Genomic DNA, 8673 nt, shown 5'->3' on the forward strand with positions numbered 1-8673 from the left:
CCAAATCTAAAATCTCCAAAGTCAAGTCAAAGAAACCTACCTCTGTTGTTTCTTAAAAGACAACAGTTGTAACAACTACCATAAACCCTGAAGGGAGTGAACAGGGTGTGAGTGGTGAGGGGATGGGTGAACATTAAAAAGCCCCCCAGGATAAGGTGGGAGAGGTGAGTGGTACCCATTCCAGCCAAGCCACAGTCTCTCAAAAGACTGTAGTGGTTCAAAAGGAGTCCAACACATCCCTAGTTGCATCCTCCCAAAAGGATGTAACTATTGAAAATAGTCCCCATCCAGGGACACAGAACAAAAGAGGGAGGGACACTAAAGCTAAACATTCACCAATTCAAGCCTTTTCAAGGAAAAAGAAGGCCAAAACCCTAGTTTCCACACAAGGGACACACACAGCACAGATACACCCACCAGTGTCTGTGCCTTCTCAAATTCAGCTTGATGTGATTCCAGCAAATGTGGAATCACAGCCCCATTCTCTCAATATAGACACACACCATTCCTCAAACTCTCCTACACCCTCTCTGGATGTGGATATGATATTCACATCAATTCCTGATTCTCCCTCATTAAAACTCAGGGAGGAGCCCCACTCCAAACCTGGTGATCATCATCTTTTAGATGATTTGTTGGATCATCAGCCAATTCTTTCAGATGTAGTTGCAGAATTTGTGTCACCTCACTTAAAATCAATCCACACAGATTCAACAATTATATCACTTTCTATCTCTACATCATTTCCTTCTTCAACGGATATCTCTCATCCATTGACAAGTGGTTGTTCTTCAACGGATAAGCTTAACAGCAGTTATCCGTTGATACCATCAGTTTCCACTTCAACGGATACTCCCTATCCGTTGATGGCCTCTACACACTTAACAGAAACAACTCCAACTATAGAGGACATGGCAACTGTACAATCACTTTTAGGCTTGAGGGAAGGGAGTGATTTTTTGAGTGAGAGGCTGGGTTGCTCCCAGGCAAAAGGAGAGGATGAGAGTCACCAAATGCATGCTATTTCTTCCAGCATGGCAAAAGTAAGTGAGAGGAGTGCCACCTTAGAAGGTGAAGGTGAGGGTGTGAGGGTGTGTGTGAGCCAGGCGGAGCCCCTGATGCAAGAAAAGAGAGAAATTGAGAGAAAGGCAGGTACAGAAGCTATAAGGGTGGATCCAGCCATTGCTAGTAAGTTAATGAAAGTGGATGATGCAGATAAGGGAAGACAATATCAGCAACACTACAAAGCTGTCATTGATAATATTTCTTTGGATGCTGACACTTTTACTCACCCTGTTTCAGCCTATCAATTATTGGCTGCACAGGGCAATGTGGAGGCAGAACAGACACTACACATTGTACACACTTCAGAATCTCTTCTCAGAGACAAAGCTACTGTCAACAGGCTGCCTTCTCAAGCTGGTGAGCCATCTGAAGAATTTGGAGTAAATTCTAATGATGATGACTCTAATTCTTTGAATGAGAGCATGAACTTAGGGGGAGTAGCAGGCCCAAGTTCTGTTCCTAATCTTCCTGCATGGGCATGGGCAAAACCATCAACACCAGGAGAGTTTGGTGTCACTTTGGTCAAACAAGTCATGACAATTCAGCAGGCCATTCAGGAGACTCAGGATGCTGGCACCAAGGCAATTTTTCAAGCTCATCTGGAATCTCTGCATCTCTTACAGTTGCAGCATTACCAGCACAATCTAAGTGTGGATGAGCTCAAGCTGGACATTGCTGATCTGAAATCCTACAATGCTGAGAAATTGGATTCAGTTATACCCTATGGTACTATGCAAGATTTGTTGGGGAGACTAAGGAAGGCCTCTGATGCTGACAAGAGGTTGGCCAGATTGGAAGATAGGGTTCAAATAATTGAAGACTCTATGGTCACCATTCTTCAGAATCAACAAACTCAAACAAATCTCCTCATGCAGCTGGCACAAGCACAAGGCTTGATCCCTACCCTTGATGATAACAAAAAGGGGGAGAATAAAGGGGAAGGGGAAGGAGAGCCATCTACAACAGTTCAGATTTCTCAAGTGCTAGTTCCTGTCATCACAACTTCTCCACCAGTTCAAGTCAAAGGAAAGCTAGATGGAATTGATCTAATCCAGATAGCAGCAGCTGAATTGCAAGTCAAAGAGCAAAGGAAGAAGATTGATGAAAAGATGCAACTAATATTTGGTTCTACAACTTCTCAATCACAATCTGTGAAGCATAGCACAAAAGTGGAATCAATTATTATGGAACTCAAGCCAGTAGGGAGGCATAAGGATGGAGAAACTTCTTCCAAAGATCTGCAACCTATGGTTCTCAAGCCCAACAACAGATCCAATAAGGACTCTAAAAAGAATCCTCTAAAAGAGGTGGATTTTCCTCTTCCAAAAGCAGATGAGGACAAGCTTTTAGGAAGAAGTATTGCATATCTCAAAGAGACCATGGATGAGGCTGTAAGGAGAAACATGGCTATTATTTTCAGAGAGGGAAAGAGCATATGTGTGATGCAAGGACATCCCAAATTCTCAATAGCCAAGAAGGAAGAAACTAAAAGGTTGAAGGAAGAAGCCAAACAGCTAAAGGCTGACAAAAGAGCACAAGCAAAGCTTGAAAAACAACTAGAGTCAAGTCAGGCTGAAGATCAGAAAGAAATTGAAGACAAAGGTGAAGATGAAGCTATGGGGGACATGGTTAGTACTGAGATGGAGGAAAGAAGTAAGGAAGAATGGCAGAAAGGGAAAAGAAAGAAGGTCAATGCAAAGAGAAAGAAGGTAGATAAGACTGAAGAAACCCAATCAATATCCAAACCACTACCCTCTATTCCTGAACCCATTGTACCTGACCCCTTCATGAACATTCATGGTGAAACAATCATTCCCAAGGAGGAACCAATTGATTGGGACACCATCAAATTGCCCACCTTCCTAACCTCTTCTCCACCATCAAAGAAGCAGAAAAGAAGAATCAAATCAACACCCTCTAAAGCCTCAATCAAATTCACACAGAAGCCTAAGTCCAAACCTCAAAACTCTAAAGATGATTATGTTCACATCTGTGACATAAAAGAATTTTCAGACATTGAACTCTATCTGGATGAGCTGGAGGATGTAAGGGGAATAGCTGCCTACAGACAGCTACCAGAAAGACTAGTGTTCAAATGCAAATGAGCTGGGGAAAGAATATGGCCTCTTCACAGAATTCTGAATGAAGGCTACACTACCTTGATTAGAGTCTACTCAGCCATACATAAGGATTCTGGCTTTACCAGAACTGCCAGGACTGAGATTCTCAACAAGATTGCCAACATAAGGAAAACTTGGAGGGAGCCCAATGCTTTGCCTAGAACTTTACTCATTCTAGAGAGAGGTATTACAATTCACAAATCACCTCATTGGTTGATGGAGTTCAGAGACAACAAAGGAGTCAGAAGATTTTTCAGAATTGAAGATCAGCTAAAGATTGCCAGTAATGAAACTCTCAAGGATATGCAATCTAAGTTAGATATCAATGAAGAAGATGAAGCTGAATTCTACAGACAACTTCAACTTCAAATGGAGGAGAATGACAGGAGGCTAGGAAAGAAAACCAGGGATCAAAGGAAAAGAAAGTAATTTGCTCAAGCTAAAGGAGCACCCTTGGAAACAATGTATTTCTTCAATTTCATCTCAGCATATACAGTTTTGCAGCACTTTTAAATTTCTGCTTAGTTACAGTTTATATATTTGTTAAGTGTTTTGTTATCATCAAGCTAAAGCCAAATTTATGCCTACAGTTGTAGTAGACATAAATAGGGGGAGATTGTTAGGAATATGTGTATTAGTTTGATGATAAGTTCAGCAAAACACTTAAGTAGAAATCTAGTGTTTGTAGCCTCAACGGATAAGACCATCTTGGCTATCCGTTGAAGGAGTAGCCTTACTTAGCAATAAGTTTGGTATTGTAGCACATCTCACTCTCTGGTTTCAAGTTGTAATTCTTAGATGTTGTTAGGAGATAATCAATCATGTTGACTACTAATGGATGTACAAGTAGGAGGGCTAATTGTAAATATTTCATGCCTTGTAATTTTGTATAAGTGAAGAAGTGTCAACGGATATTGAAGACCTTCAGCGGATAAGAAACTAAGCTTCAACGGATGTCTCTAACGCCTCAACGGATAAAGCTTCAACTGCTAGAGCATCAACGGATAAATCCATCAACGGATGAAAGCTTCAACGGATGCACTGCTAGAGCATCAACGAATAAAGCCATCAACGGATGAAAGCTTCAACGGATGCACTGCTAGAGCATCAACGGATAAAGCCATCAACGGATGAAAGCTTCAACGGATGCTCAGTCCCATAGCAGTTGATAGTGACAGTTAACAAAGCTGACAGAGGCACATGGATTGACAGAGATGTGGTAGCCTATTTCAGGAACAGCAGAAAAAGCAGCCGGTTTTAGTCTGGTTCAAAATGGAAAGTCAACAGATAATTCCATATTACACTGGACAAAAATGGAACAGAAACAAGTGGAGAACTATTGTACTTTATCTTTGTCTTCACTTGTAAGCTTAGTGTTATATAAACCAAGTAGTAGATAGTAATTAGAAATGAATTTTCCCTGAGCTGTTTAGAAATATCAAGAGAGAAAATCATCTAGTTTGTACTAGGAAGCAGCTGTGATTTAATTTTGAATCACAGATTTTCTGAAATAACAGAACTCTGGTGGAACAACAAATCCACCAGAAAAGTTTTTAAGTTCTTTGTGTTCATTTCATTTGTGTTTAAATATATATATGTCTGCATCAGCTCCAAGCAATTCACACACATTTGATCACTCAAACACTTAGTCTTACAAATTGCTCAAAACTTGAAAAAGTTTTGAGATTTACATTCAACCCCCCTTCTGTAAATCTCATTGTTAGTCCACTGGGAATAACAATTTTTAATTGAAAAAGTTGCACATTTTAAAAATATAGATGTCAAAAAAATTGTCAAAAGAAGAAATTATTAAAATCAAACTCCAATTATCATTACCAAATCAAACCAATCCCCGCGGTTCACGAGAAGGAAAAAGGATGAAGTCTTACAATGATAAAAAAGCAAAAACTTGTAATTCTCATAACTACGCCTATAATACAATTCAAACATCTATGTTGTGACGGCCTCAACCCCGGGGTCAGGAGTTGACGTCACCAACAACAATAATAATAAATATAATATAATCCAAATCATTAATTATACATAACCACGCCCCCTTTACCAAGACCTTTTCCAGGTTTAAGTATGATTTAGGTTACAACTAATACAAAATCGACTTACAACAAACCATTCTGACGCAACTAACTTAATACAGCAACTCAATAGACCATCTTTGGTCCAACACAACTACCTCAGAGGAGCCTGACACGGAAGAAACTGGAACCCTGCCCTGACTATCGCGGAAGAATCTCCTAGGTATCTGCAATACATATATAAAACATTCTGCAAGGGTGAGCAATCAATTGCTTAGCAGTACCACTATATGAATAACAAGTAAAATGATTCATGATCAAACAGTTATAGGAACAGAATTCATAACTTGTTAGAAAACAAGTAAAACATGTATAAACTGGATATCAAAACTAGCATGCTCTGTAAAACAATATCATCAGTCGTGTATTGTGCATAAATACCAGAGTCCAATTTTAGCATGCTATTTTCATTTCCAAAACCACTGTTCCATTACAGGAACCATAAATCATTTGTCCCGTTACGGGGACCACAAAACCATTTGTTCCGTTACTGGAACCAGAAACCACAATCATATATATATTGGACGAATCCTAGGGACAGCTGATTAGTCTATGCCACCACAAACCTAGCTAGGTCTCTGTTATGATGGACTAAGCGGCCTACTAGTGCGCGCATCCGACTTAGCCTCTTACGCAACCACCTGCTGGGTCGGTACCGAATAACGGGCCTATTACGCAACTAACCATCCAATATCTGATCCACTTTTATCTAGTCTTCAAAATCAACTACACCTATCTCTTTTTAAACAATTACAGCACACGTTCAAAAATCCTTTTTAATTTTAATCACAATCTAGAGATGGGCATTTTCAGAAGTTACTTTTTCCCCAAAACATCAGTTAATAAAACATATTTAAATACGGGGAATACGTAACTTAAAACATTCTGTTCCAGTACGTAATTTAAATCAACAACTATTCATATATACTGAACTGTAAAAGATTCGTTCAGGGGTACTTGCCTTGCAGAGCTTTACAACTAATACTGATTGACCTTGGACTCACTTGGACGCTCGGCTTTATCCCCTTACTAGAAGACAATCCTGGATCTGACTTCAACTCTTATGTCCTTTTCTTGGAACCTCCCCGAGTTGGTCGACTGATCACTAGGCTAACTTTAGTCCAACGTCAACTTTCAGTTTTCCGAGTAGAACCTACAGGGTCGAAATACTCTATGTTAGAGGACTAGGTATGCTTGACATATCCTCGCTATCAGTTGTACCCACATGATATCAAAACCCGACTCGTAATTATATAACCCACACGAAATTTCGACCTGGATCCTAGTCGAAATAGGGGTCAGCCTTGCCATCCTGGTCGAAGGAATTCGACTAGGATCCATGACCTGGAATTCGACCAGGATCCTAGTCGAACTTTCGACCTGGATCTAGGTTGAAAACTCCCCCACTTTTTTTAGCTCCTGGTCTTGAGCCTATCGACTAGGATTTCGACCAGGATTCTAGTCGATATTTTGACCTGAATCCTGTTCGAAAATTCTTTGATTCTCTTGCTTCCTGGTCGAAGAATTTCGACTAGGATCCACGACCTGGAATTCGACCAGGATCCTAGTCGAACTTCGACCTGGGTTTTTAATCCTCATTCTTGAAAGATGCTTGGTTTATTCGACCTCATTCCTGGTCGAAGTTTCGACCTCAATTCAGTCCTGTTATTTCAGCTATTTTCGGGTGTCTGCTCGAAAGATTTCGGGCAGGATTCACGACCTGGATTTCGACCTGGATTCTGGTCTTTTTTACCCGTTATTTTCGGGTGTCTGCTCGAAAGATTTCGGACAGGATTCACGACCTGGATTTCGACCTGGATTCTGGTCTTCCACTAGCCTTCTTCATTTGGCTTTAATTTAGGGTATTGTATTTTCCAAATCCTATCTGGATTTGGGCTTGGCCTTCTTTATTGGGCCTTATTAAATTTTACCGAGCCTCTTTTATTGGGCTTTTCCAAATCTTACTGGGCCTCTTTTATTGGGCTTTTCCAAATCTTACTGGGCCTTTTTTATTTGGGCTTTTTCAAATCTTTTCTGGGCTTTTCCAAATCTTATTGGGCTTAATATTGATCTGAGCTTAATATACCTTGTTTAGAATCCTCTAGAATTCCTAGGAATATTCTAGAATATTCCTTTTTTCTGGGCTTTTTCCTATGGGCCTTTGTCCTTAATGGGCCTTCGTCCCTTCAACTTCCTTTTTCAATTATATAAAGGACTGAGGAGAGACTACTACTCCTCACCTTCTCATTTCTAAGTTTTCTTCTTTCTCCTCCTGCTAAGATTCTCAGAGCAATAACAGCAAGTCGGAGCTCAAAGCCTTTTTTAGGAGCGCTTTTTTCAGGTAAAATTCCTCCCTTTACTTTTCGTGTCTATTTTTCCATTGTGTGCCCTTTTAAGATAGCCTGCTTACGTGCCCCCCTTTTTTCAGATGGCTGACAAAAAAATGACTCGCTTGGCCAAGATGAATGTGGCTAGAAAGTCCAATGAATTTCCTATTCGATCGAGGTACACTTCTTTGATCGACATGATCAACACTCGAGGGGACGAGTACCCGTCTGATGCGCATCTAGACGCGCACGACCATATTAGCGCTTTACGGGATCCCAAGGAGCTGGAAAAGTTGAGGAGCTGCTTCAAAATCAAGGAACCTTTTAAGCTGATTCTTGCAGGTTCGGCCGACAGGGCCTGCCAGTGGAAAAAGGACGCGCTATGTGTCTATAGGGATACTCTAAGGGCAGGTATCAGACTCCCTTTTCATCCCTTCATTCCTTTGTTACTGGCTGATGTTGGCATCAGCCCTTGCCAACTCCCCCCCAATTCTTGGAGGCTTATTCTGTGCTACCTGTCACAATGTGCCAAGCACAAGGTCCCTACTTCCGTTGCCGTTTTCAGGAAAATTTTCCAGTTCAAAAACAGCCCTAGTAAAAGTCCGGGTTGGGTTTCTCTAAACCAGCGCCCCACTATTCCCCATATTGTGAATGGGAAGTCCATCCCCGACAATAACTTGGGGTGGAAGAAAGATTTTTTGTTCATTATTTGGGAAGGCAGAGATTGGGGCACCCTGTTTCGGTCGTCCTTTGGGCTGGCCGTGGATGGGAGCCTAAATGATATAACTTTGACTGAGGAGGAGGCTAGAGCTTTCAACCACCTTACGCAAGACAATGGGACTTCCCATTCTTGGGACCTTATCCGGGAGACCGTCCGGGTAGAATGCGGCCTCTCGCCCGTCCATAAGAAAAGTAAGTTCCCTTCCTTACCTCCTTTTTATTTCCTTCATTTTCTATTCCATTGATTTTTCAACTTACTTCGTTTGTTGCAGTGGCTGAGAAGATTGAGGAGGCTACCAAGCCTAAGGACCTGGAGACAACCAGGATGAAGAGGGCTGGAAAGGTCTT

Source organism: Apium graveolens, chromosome 7 (assembly GCF_009905375.1).
Source record: "Apium graveolens cultivar Ventura chromosome 7, ASM990537v1, whole genome shotgun sequence".
In the NCBI taxonomy this organism is placed as follows: Eukaryota; Viridiplantae; Streptophyta; class Magnoliopsida; order Apiales; family Apiaceae; genus Apium; species Apium graveolens.